The sequence below is a fragment of the Dama dama genome, chromosome X (assembly GCF_033118175.1).
Source record: "Dama dama isolate Ldn47 chromosome X, ASM3311817v1, whole genome shotgun sequence".
Lineage (NCBI taxonomy): Eukaryota > Metazoa > Chordata > Mammalia > Artiodactyla > Cervidae > Dama > Dama dama.
Window position 1 is genome coordinate 52,487,439 of NC_083714.1, and position 12,771 is coordinate 52,500,209.

Genomic DNA, 12,771 nt, shown 5'->3' on the forward strand with positions numbered 1-12,771 from the left:
AAAGTGTGGTTCCCAACCAGCATCATCATCACCACCTGGAAGCTTTTAGATATGCAAAATTTACAAGAATTTGTGCTGAAGATTCAGTTACAATCCATGGGAACTGAGGTTGACTTAGTTTGACCATAACTAAGCACAGCTTGGGCTTCCCAGGTGGTGTCAGTGGTAAAGAACCCACCTGCCAATGCAGGAGACATTAGAGACATGGGTTCAATTCCTGGGCTGGGAAGATCCCCTGGAGGTGGGCATGGCAACCCACTCCAGTATTCTTGCCTGGAGAATTCCACAGACAGAGGAGTCTGGCAGGCTATGGTCCCTAGTTATGGACTCTAGGGTTGCAAACAGTCAGACACGACTGAAGTGACTTAGCATACATGCACACACAAGTGCAGCTTGGCAGAGAAGACTCACAACTGTGCAGTTCTGGAGAGAGAGGTCTACCAGGGAGGGAGCCCGTGACCCTCAGGGTAGAATGAGGCTCCCTGGGGAGAGAAAGGACAAGACCCTGAAAACAGGCTTCCTCCCCTACAGTGGCCAGAGCAGACAGGACAAATGGCCTTCAGCCAGCCCTCCAACACTGTGTAATTAGCAAGGACCAGTCTATGCTGGGCATGCGCTGGCCAGAGCTCCAACTCCATGGGTACCCTGCTCCCTACTCTACCTAGAAGAGAAGCTGGCCACCTGGAGACCCTTTGCTGCTGCCAGTGGTCCCCACTAGACACTGAGAGAGAGGATCTTCTCCCCAGCTCTAGGCTCAATTGCAGAACATAGTAGATAAAGCCTGTAAAGCAGCTGACACCTCCCTGGCTTCAAAAAGTCCTAGGCCTGGGGCATGGGGCTGTGGGGGGTCGAGGTCTTCTGCTCCAGTTAGAATTCTAATGTGCCACAGTGTAAGGCACATGATAAACTCAGTAGCTAGATAAAAAAAAAAAAATTGAATGAACATGCCTAAATAGCAGAGCACCGTCTTCCACCCATGGTGCCTTCCACTCCCTTTCCACCCCTCATTTTGAGGGCCCGCATTGTTGTCTCCAAACCCACTTGGGTTTTTTGATGCCACATGCCACAGTCAGGAGGATGAGAATAAGAAGGCCCCCTCCAACCAGAGAAGTTACAAGAAAAATCTCAAAGACATCTTTGGGAAAAGGAGAACAAAATCAGTAGTAGGCTGAGCTCCTTACTTTCTTGACAAAAATCAAAGAGTAATATTCCCTTCCAGTAGTTTTAGCAACATATTCATTGTCAATTTTCTTCAGTTTAATTCAAACTCATTCAATTTCTCCTCTCCCTGAATAATACTGACAGAAATTATGTTCCCCAGGTTCACCCTCCAGTTTCATTCAATTAATAAACATTTCTGAGCACTTATAATTTGCCAAACACTATTCTGAGTAATAAAATAAACAGCAAGAAACACAAGAATCCCTACTCTCATGGAGTTTACATTCTGGTACAAGAATTCAGACAATAAATAATGTAAGATTATTTCAGATAAAATGGGTATTTTTAAAATTATTTTATTATTAGAGAATAACTAGGGTAAAGTAGGATAGGAGCACCTTTAGATAGGGTAGCAAAGGAAGGCTCTTGGGAGAAGTGAAATTTGAGCTAATGTGAATAATGAGAAGGAACGAGCCATGTTCATTCTGGGGAAAGCCTTCCAGACAGAAAAAAGAGCAGATGCAAGAGCATAAATGGGAACATAATTGGGAAGTGGTGGGAGGTGAGATCAGGAAGGGACAGATGAGGAAGTGTCCTGAAATCTGGGAAGGAGTTTAGGTTTTATTTAAAATACAACAGAAGCCATTGGTGGCTTTTAAGCAAGGAGTCTAGGATTTTAAACTCTGGCTGTTGTGTGGAAAACAGATGGTAGAGGATCAAAGATAGAAGCAGGGAGATCTATAAGAACCAAGGGTAAAAAACTTCTAGGCTCCAAGGTAGACTTTTGCCTTCAAGTTGACCCCTAGAGAAATTCCACCAGATAACGCAATTTGTGTCTAGTGTTGTAAAAAGATGACATGATTTTTAAAGAGCAATATCAAAAAAGAAGTCCCTAAAGACAATGTTTCAGTCAATAAAAAAGAACGTGTTTTCTGTGTAGAAACACATACTATACCCACATCTTCTAGAACCATAAACTGCTTTTCTTCTCTTGGAAACATGATGATAAACAAGGGACTTCCAAGAATACTTAGACTGTTTCTAGCTTTTATTGAAATTTTGCAATATCCCTTCACTTTTAAGTTTCATTTTTAAGAACAGTGTTAGTATATCCTTACAATCAAATCTCTGTCATTCAAAGAGTTGGAAAAATTAACCTGTTTCTCCCATCTTCCTTCCTTCTTTCTCCTTCATCTCCCTTCTCAGCCCATCTTCTTTCCCCTCTTGAATAGCCCCCACGAGCATCAGATGAATCACATTATATTTTACATTATTGTTTTATTTATTAAATTTTTCTTGCTCCCATTTTAAATATAAAATCTGATTACTAGAACATATTATGCACTTTTTTACTCAAAAGACTCCACAAATGATGACATTAAGTGGGTCAGTGGTGCAAGGTTTTTCCTTGTTTGACACACAGGGATTGACAACTGTGAACTGGGGACAATCTTGAGGTGGGGCTGGTTTGAAGTGTCAGTGAAGTTGGCATTAACTTGATCCCTCCTCTCTATGAAGATTTGGGGCTACCCGTGAGGAAGAAGCAAAACGAACCATCTTTCCAAATTCAGCTCTCAATCTTCCTGCTCTCCCTCCCATCACTCATATGCTTTCCTGGAAGGCCAGTGAGTCAGACAACAAATGGTTCTTCTTACTTTGCCCTTTCTTTTGGCTTCCCCCTGGCCCTGGCAAACACCATCTGTGACTGGCCTAAAGGAAATGTCAAGGAGACATTCCCAGGGACTAAAAGAGTACTCACTAATTGACGATGTCTTGAAGTTTATCCCGGGGCCATTAGCTCCCCCAGCATGGCCATGACCCGAACAGTGTAAGAGTTCTTTTGTGTCAGGGACTCCAGGTCATACTGCAGGATGCTGGAGCTGACTGTCTTGGCTAAAGGAAAAATACAGAAGTCAAACACCACAGCCAAACCCAAGTGAAAATTGTGCTTTATTGGAGTTCAAATAAGAGCACTGGAACCTGTGCTTCCAAGCTTGGCCATCTAATACTCCTATCTCTCTATCCGTTAAAATTAGCTTATTAAGATGGATCAAATACCTAAATATAAGGGTTAAAACTATAAAACGCTTAGAAAACCACATAGGGTAGATCTATATGGCCTTGAATATGACAATGACTTCTTAAATATGACACCAGCACAGAAGCAGCAGAAAGATTAAACTGGGCTTCATCAAAATTAAAAGTTTTTGTGCATCAAAAGACACTATCAAGAGAGTGAAAAACTCACAGAATGGGAAAAAATACTTGCAAATCATACATTTGATAAGGAATTTGTATCCAGAATGCTTTAAAAAATAAAACCCTAACAACTCAACAACTGAAGGACAAACAGCCCGATTTAAACACGAGCAAAGAGACTGAGAAGACTTTCTCTAAAGAAGATATACAAATGGCCAACAAACACATATAAAAGATGCTCTGCATCATTAGTTACTATGGAAGTGCAAATCAAAAGCACATTGATATGGCTGATTCATGTTGATACATGACAGTAACCAACACAATGCTGTAAAGCAATTATCCTTCAATTAAAAATAAATACATTTTAAAAAAAACCACATTGAGATAGCATTTTATACCCACTAGGACAGCCACGCTTTTTAAAAATGAAAAATAACAAGTGTTGATAAGGATGTAGAGAAATTAGAAATCTAATTTATTGCTAGTGGAAATGCAAATTGGTATAACTGCTATGGAAAACAGTTTGGTGGCCCCTCAGCAAGTTAACTTAGAATTCCCAAATGACCCAGCAATTCTAATCCTAGTATATACCCCCCAAAGAATTAAAAGCAGAGATTCAAACAGATATTTATACACCAATGTTCATAGCAGCATTAATCACAGTGGCTAAAATGTTTTATCAACTGATGAATGGATTAAAAAAATGTTTCTTGATATAATAAAATATTATTTAGCTATAAAAAGGAATGAGGTTCTAATACATGCTACAACATGGATGAATTTTGAACACATTATGCTAAGTGAAAGAAGCCAGGCCAAGAAAAAAAAGTCACATATTGTAGGATTCTGTTCATATGAAATATCCAGAATAGGGAAACCCATAGAAACAGAAAGGAGTTTTGTGGTTGCCACGGACTCTGGGGCAAGGGTAAGGAAGTGACTGATTCATGGGTACACGGTTCCTGTTTGGAGTGGAATTAAGTAGTATTATGGTTACAACATTACAGATGTTTAATACTTAATGCCACTAAATTGTACACTTTTACATGTTTGAAGTGGTAAAATTTACATTATATGTACATTATATGTATTTTACCATAACCAAAAAAAAAAAAAAATTAGCCTAAACAGAAACCCAGGCCTAGCCCACAATTGAGGATGTCAGGCAATATTGTAGATGCAAGAAAAAGGCAGTGGACGGTAGAAGCCATTGTAAAGGGTCCTGCACTGAAGCAAGTGCCACCAAACAGGGTCTGTCCCCTCTAGCCTTTAATCTAGGCATGTCCCACTCTGGAGTAAAGATCAAGAGCTCCATGGAGGCCCACTGTTCACAGCCTGATGGGCACAAATTATATCAATTTCTCTGGTCCCTACAGGACTCTCAGGTACAGTCATTTCAATCTCATTTGACTCTTAAAAACTCAAGAGATGGACACCCTTGACACTGTTTTCAGAGAATCTCAAGGAAGTTAAGTGATTCCTGCAAAATGGCAGGGCACCCACCATAGGAGCTACCCCGATAGCAGGTCTATCCACAGCATCCATCTGGGGCTCAGGGTTCTTTGAGCTAGACTATAAGCTCTAATATAAGCTCACTTACAGAATTCCTTTCCGTCTTCAACTTGGTAAAATATGGTGTAATTGATGAAACCATTTCTCTGATGCTTGGGAATCTCCTTCCATGTAATTGTGACTGTCCTCACACCAGTGTTCTCTGCCTTCATCACGGGACCTGCTGATGGAACTTTATAGGACAGGGAGACAAATGAACACCAAATCACACCCCAGCAGGTCTTTCCCCTATGAAGTCTCTGCCCAGTCCTCAAACTGTAATCAGTGCTGGGGGTGGGAGGTGGGGCAGAGTAGGGAAACGATGAATCAACTTGTCTTGAAAAGCTGTTGTCTGAAATCATGCCTGTCAAACAGGAAGAGAAGCAGAGACAAGGACCAAAGAAAGAGTACTTCCTCATAGACCTCTCACTAATTTGGCACCCAGCTTTTTCATCCAGACGTGTAATAGCTATTATCAAACAGTTGAAGATTATGCTTCCATGAGCTATCATTGAGTGACAGGATATATTTGCTAAGGTTGAATCTGGAAGATGTTAACTTCCAAAAAGGCAGAAGTTACAGTCTGAGTGGTTCACCAATAAAACCTTTGCTTATTGCTATACAATCAAATACAATTTTTTAGCATCTCCAAGTTACAGTTAACGCTTAGGGTCCCTAGCTTGGTCTTTTCTGATTATAGAGCTGTTAGCACTGTTTCTTTGTGACTTTTGGCAAGTTGGTTCACCTCTCTGAGCCTTGCTTTTGTGAGATGAGGGACTTGGACTTGATGATCTCTAATGTCCACCGCAGCTTTAAAATTCATTGACTCCATACTCTGACCACAACTGTGTCAACTTCTACAAACTGTAATAAGTATACATAGCTTACTACAAGCTAAATGTGCAGCACGGATGAGCACTAAAACAACTGTGAACAAGCTACAGGCCTTCACAGCCTTGAGTAAATGTTGGACAGGCCCCAGAGTTTCCTTTGCCCAATGGCACCTTGTCCATACATACCACCTTCTTTGACATAAGCCTGGATGGAATATGGCTCGCCCACTCGGTTTTGCAACATTGGATACACAGAGATATTATAGCACCAGAAGGGTTTCAGTTCATCTGCAGAAAAGGGGGAGGTAGAGAGGGAGGGGGGCAGAGGGAGGGAAAGAGAGAGAAGGAGTGAGGGAGGGAGAAAGAAGCGTTAGGTGCAGAGCATGGCATAGAAGAAGGAATGCCAGACTAAGACTTATGACCTGTGACTTACAGAAGATACTTTATTTCTCAATCATCTCCACATCTGAAAAATAAGGAAGTTAACTTGGATGGTCTCTAATATTTATGTTGGTTCTAACATTTTGAAGTTAATTAATTTTAAAATTAATTAAATTTTAAAAGGAACCAAACCTGCACCACTCTGACAAAATGGCTGAGCCACCCAGGAAAGGAGAAGTAAGAGATCCAGGCTCTCCTTCATCACTGATTTTGTTACATCATTTGGGGAGCACTACAGAATAAACTTAATTCTTCTTTCAATAGCATATCACCTTAGAGAACACAGCTACCATACATTCTAGCTCTTCTGTCTGTCTGCATCCCTACATAAGTATAATTCTTCATATAGATGCTACTAAGTATTAAAAAATGGCTGGAGTGATAGGACTGGGAGAGTAAAGCCTCACTTATGTGTCTTATATGGAGCAGGGACTTTCTTGAAAAGAAGGCTATTCTCTGTATCAGTCACTTGGGGAAGGGCCCTAGAACCTAAACATGTAGCCAGAACTGAAGGAGGCATCCTGAATTGGACAGATGGGATACAAACTCTGGTGTTTCCACACAATCGCATGATTTCCACATTGTATCCACATGATCCTGGTATCTGGGAAGAGCTCTCTGATGGTGGGTGTCCACCACCAAAGATGGTGCTTTCCGCCTGGAAGGACATCAGCTGCCTAATCCGATACTCACGGCTTCTTATTCCTGCATTTCTGGGAAATGCCAAGAAGCACACGTCACTAAGCTTGCCCTAGCCTGTCAAATTCTATTACTCATAATTTACAGGTTTGAAGACAAAATTAAGGACTTTAAAACTGGTGAAAACAATCGTGAATCCTACACAGCAAGAACCTGTGGGGTCCGCACTGGCTACCTTGCTGGATTGTCCAGTTCCTGGTATGAGACACAGACTCCCAGGAAATGGCCAAGGGCTTTGAGTCCATCTGTGACCCACTCCACCATCCATGTATCGACCTCCAGAGCAGAGCTTTGCCACTACACCACCAGCTGGTCCTGAGTGAGGCAGGTGTGCATGGCCTCAATGCACTGGAACACTGAAAGGAGAGGAAAAGACTGCTTCACAACACCGAACTCATCCTCCAAACGCACCAACCATATTTACATCTATTCACTGCCCAAAGTGTAAAGAAGGTCAAAGTTCAGGATCTCCACTGCCACCTTCCACTAGGATGCTGTTTTCAATGTTTTTATTGTATCCCTTTTCCTTACTCTTAATATTTGATGAAGTGCCTTTTGTTATCTTCCCCAAATTTGCCTGTTGCCAGCAGAGAACCTTACTAGACCATTGACGCCTAAGAAGAATTACCGGGCATCTCTGGGGTCTGTGCAAATCAAAAGGAAAGTAAGCCTGAGACAAAGAATGGATCTCTAAAGGTAGAATTTCAGGCATCTATAACTTTGTGACTGGGAAGCTGGAATCTGGTGACCCTAAAATCACACCAGGGTGATGGTTTCTAATTTCAACTACCTAAACTGGTGCTATGCAACCTGGCTATGCAGTCCCATCTTCAGGTAGGAAGAACTGTGTCTGCTGCAGAAGGATATAGACACACCCAACTAAAGCACCTAGATGTGGACCAATAAGTAAATGACTGCATTCCCTGAAGACCTAGCAAAAAGACAGGTGGGGAAACAGTCCACAGTGTTCTTTAGTGGAAAAGTTGAACATGTGGCTTCAAGTCTAGTACCTGGGATCTAATCAGAATCAGAGTTCCCTTAATGAAAATGTTCTGAATATGCAGAAGAGAGGACTACTGGAGATGTGCGGAGAGAAGGAGGAGAAGGAGGGCATGAAGGAGTGGGGCTCAAAAGACCACAGCATGTGGCTTTCCCCTCTTCTACTCCTCACCACCTACAACATCCCTGATCCTATAGAATTGGAATCCACAGGAAGTATGTTTAAAGTAACATCAAAGATGGTTCTGGATGAGGACAGAAGAGGAGGTGGAGTCCCTCAAAAAAGCCAAAATGCCTCTGGAAGTTGGAAAGCTAGGCAAGTATAGAGATTTGGCATAAGAGGCCAGGCGGTACTAAATTCTGCTATGCCTATACAACAAATACATTCAGTTCAGTTCAGTTCAGTCACTCAGTCGTGTCTGACTCTTTGCGACCCTGTGAATCACAGCATGCCAGGCCTCCTTGTCCATCACCAACTCCCGGAGACTAAATACATTACTATGGGTAAAATAGATAATTAATGAGAACCTACTCTATGGCAAAAGGAACTCTATTCAGTGCTCCGTGGTGACCTAAATGGGAAAGTGAAAATTGCTTAGTCGTGTCCAACTCTTTGCGACCCCATGGACCGAAGTCCATGGAATTCTCCACACCAGAATACTAGAGTGGGTAGCCTATCCCTTCTCCAGGGGATCTTCCCGACCCAGGAATTAAACCAGGGTCTCCTGCATTGCAGGCAGGTTCTTTACCAACTGAGCTATCAGGGAAGCCAAAAAATGGGAAGGGAATCTAAAAATGAGGGGATATGTGTATATGTATAACTGATTCACTTTGCTGTATGGCAGAAACTAACACAACACTGTAAAGCAACTGTGTGTGTGTTAGTCATTAAGTCGTGTCCAACTCTTTGCAACTCCATGGACTGTAGCCCACCAGGCTCCTCTGTTCATGGGCTTTCCCAGGCAGCAATACTTGAATGGGTAGACACTTCCTTCTCCAGGGGAATCTTTCTGACCCACGGATCGAACCCGGGTCTCCTGCATTGCATTCAGATTCTTTACCGTCTGAGCCACCAAGGAAGCTCCCCACTCCTAAAGCAACTAGACTCCAATAAAAATTAATTTAAAATTAAAAATAAATAAAATAAAAGGAAAACAGAACAACAACAAACCCCAGAGGGCTGTGTACATATTTAGCAGCCTCTGTTCTTGAAGCTCACAATAGAAGGGAAAGGAGTCCTTTCCCTGTACTAGACCTTTATGAGAGACTCTAGCGTCTGGTCTAGAAGCAAGGCCAGAGAATCTGTCAACTTGAAAGGGCAGCTCTGAGGAAGGGCAACTGACACATGGAGAAATCGTGAAGCTGGAGTAGGGCAAGGAGCACAGAGCCAGGAAATCAATCCCACCTGAGCCCTAGCGTTCCAGCTCTCTCCTCCCTGCCCTTCCCTGCTCACAGCCTCTAAGCATCCTTAGTCACTGTTGCAATCAGGCTTAAAGTCATTATTGGAGCATTTGCAAACTTATTCAGCCTCTTGAAGCAGGTAACATTACTGTTCCCTGATCCCCTCAGTCGGTAAAGAATCTGCCTGCAATGCAGGAGACCCAGGTTCGATTCTTGGGTTGGGAAGAGCCCCTGGAGAAGGAAATGGCAACCCACTCCAGTATTCTTGCCTGGAGAATCCGATGGGCAGAGGAGCCTGCAGGCTATAGTCCATGGGGTCACAAGAGTCGGACACGACTTAGAGACTAAACTGCCAACCGATCCCCTCTGATGCCTTTTTGCTGTCTTTATATGTCACCTGCTTGGGATAACTTTGAACTGTAACAATCTTCAGAGTTCCTGTGCAGGGTCAGGCTGGAACCACCCTCCCCAGGACTGTCAACTCAGATCGAACCATTCTGGGTTGAATTGTGTGCCCGCAGAAGATATTCTTGGTATTGCAAAATGTAACCTCATCTGGAAAGCAGGAATAAGTAGTTAAAATAAGATGAGAGTCCTTAGCCCAATATGACTGGTCTCCTTAAAAGTGGAATTTGAATGCAGAGACAGATACACACAGGAAGCTGGTCATGTGAGGAATGAGTCGGATTAGAATTAGACTGCTACAAGCCAAGGAAAGCCTGGGGCTTCCAGAAGCTGGGGTAAAAAGGAAGGATCCTCCCTTAGAAGTTTCTGAGGGAGCACGGTCTTGCCAGTGCCTCATTTTCAGACTTTTCAGACTTTTCAGCCCGCAGAAAAATGAGGCAGTTGAGTTTCTGTTGTTTGAAGTCACCGAGTCTATGGTGCTTTGTTGGGAAGATCTGGGAAAATCAATCAACATCTTTGGCTCAGCCTCCTCTTCCTCCTCTTCCCTGGCCTTCCTTCCTTTTCTGATTAATAAACCACTTGCACGAACATCCCAACTTGAAGATGGAAGTGAGTGTTGGTTGTTAACCCCACACTCTTTCTCTTTAGCAGTATTGGAACTCTGAGGAGCAGAAATCAGGTCTAAAGAGTTAAGAAACAAGCACAGATTCTGGACCACAGAGGGTGTGGAATCAAGCCATGAGTCAGCCTAGCAAGATGAAAGGGCCTGGGCAGCATTAAGTGTTGCTGAAAGAAGTTTCCAAGTCATTGTTCTACTGAATGTTGACTAATTGCCTCTATCACTCAACAATCACTTTTTCAGCAACTTCTCCAAACACAATACACCCCCAGATGTGGTAGGAAATAGATTCCTCTTGAGAAAAGAGGAAAGGCACTAAGACTGCAAATGCTGTTAATTTCTTATGATTTGCATGAAGTCAGTCACTCTGGGCCCATCAAATATCATTCTCAGATGCTAGTAGTGCTTCATCTTTGCCCACCATCTTAGCCCAACCTGAACCCTCCCTCAACTCAGGACCAACCTCCTCCTCGGACAATTGGCCATGTTTTGCCATGTCCTGCCTCAGACCACTCCACAGCTGTCTGCTGGCTAAGGTCTCTTAGAAGCAGAGCTTCTTGTCTTGGGGCCAAAAAGAACCTGAAGGTGTTTCTGTTCCAATTCTTTATTTGAAAGATAGGAAAACAGAGGTCCACAGAGGAAAAGAATCATTCAGTGTCACACAGCAGCTGTGATCAGATTTCTAAGTCACTTTACTAAGTCCAAGGTTCTGGATAAAATACATTGGACAAGTTTGGAATCATGTAGACCTGTGCTTAAAGTCCACCTGAGAGATCTTTGAGCAAATTACTAAGCTTTCCTGAATCACAGCTTCATCAGCTCAAAAGTAAACCTGATAGCACCTATCCCATGGGTCATGTGAGGCTAAAATTAGATTGAATCATATCATTTTAGCACAATGTCTGACATATCCTAATGGACAATATTGGATAATTATACTTAATGACTGTTAAACTTACAATTATTATTATAACTATTCTCCAGGCGACTCTAGTAAACAAAATTCTGTAAAACATCACATTCTTAAATGTCTTGGACTGGGAACTGCAAAGAGGTCTGTAAAGGGTCAAATAGTAAATATTTTAGGTTTTGCAGGCCTCCTCTGTGGCAACTACTCAACACTGCCACTGCTGCACATTGTTGCAGGAGACTCAGGAGACAAGGGTTAGATCCCTGGGTCAGGAAGATCCCCTGGAGAAGGAAATGGCAACTCATCCCAGTATTCTTGCATGGGCAATCCCATGGATAAAGAAACTTGGTGGGCTACAGCCCATGGGGTCGCAAAAGAGTCAGACATGACTTATCAACTGAACAACAGCAATAAGATCTATAGAGAAAATAAAGCCAGGAAGAGGAAATAGATTGCCTGCAATTCCTTGAATAACACTCAAAGAAGCTATTTTATTCCAAAACAGGATATAAGTTTGCATGAGAGTAGTAATATTTTTCAAATTACTTAATTAAAGGTGTAATGAGCCATTATTGGCAAGAATAAGCATTAGAGCCAACTCATTAGAAAAGACCCTGGTGCTGGGAAAGACTGAAGGCAAAAGAAGAGGGGGGCAGAGGGTGAGATGATTAGATAGCATCACCAACTCAATGAACAAGAATCCAAACAAACTCCAGGGAGATAGTGAAGGACAGGGAAGCCTATGGCATGGGGCAGTCCATGGGGTTGCAAAGAGTCAGACACTACTTAGCAATTGAACAACAACAACAATTAACATTAGAACTATCCCTAACTAGATAGTCAAATGGAAGGGAGAAAAAGAAGGAAACAGGAGAGTGAACAAATCAAGACCAGGATGGGGTCAGAACTGTGAAGGGAAGATTTCGAAAGACATCTTTTAGCCACTGAGGATAAACATGGCAGATCTGACAGTTTTAATGCTCAATCCAGCTTATATTCACTCAGAATAAAACAAAGACTTGCTGCACATAGAACTTCTAGGCTCATGACTGTGTATCCTATGATTTATGAAATCTCTGATTTTCAACAGAGGCTTTATTCCAAAAGAACGTTATTTCAAGAAGCTCATTAATTGAAGATTATGATCACCCCACCATAACCTAAAATGTCCTTACTTCATTTTCATTTCGATGCTAAAAAAACAGCAACCAATGAGAGGATAGGGACAACTCCTTGGCAAATCAGATGGGGTAAGGCATCTAACTAAGATGTTTATGTCATACTTACACTTTTCATCAATAGCTGGAATCCTCAAGGTGGCCTCTGGAGATTTCCCAAGAGAACTATAAGAATACACATGTACCCAGTAGGTCTGGTTTCCCAGGTACAGTTCAGGCTGCTGGTTAGTAGTGTTCATTGTCTCTGTGAGGTTAGTGTTGTTTTCTGGAAAATACCATATGTTGTAACCAAGTACTTTCTCCAGGACTGGGGTTCCTTTTGCCTTCTGAACACAAAGGAAACAAAATTTACTGCTAACAGCAAGGAAAGAA

At 42.3% G+C, this 12,771-nt stretch overlaps 1 pseudogene; it reads right to left on the reverse strand.

The window, feature by feature from the left end:
• Positions 1-12,771, reverse strand: part of LOC133052393 (interleukin-31 receptor subunit alpha-like) — a 49,296-nt pseudogene that overhangs the window by 2,983 nt on the left and 33,542 nt on the right.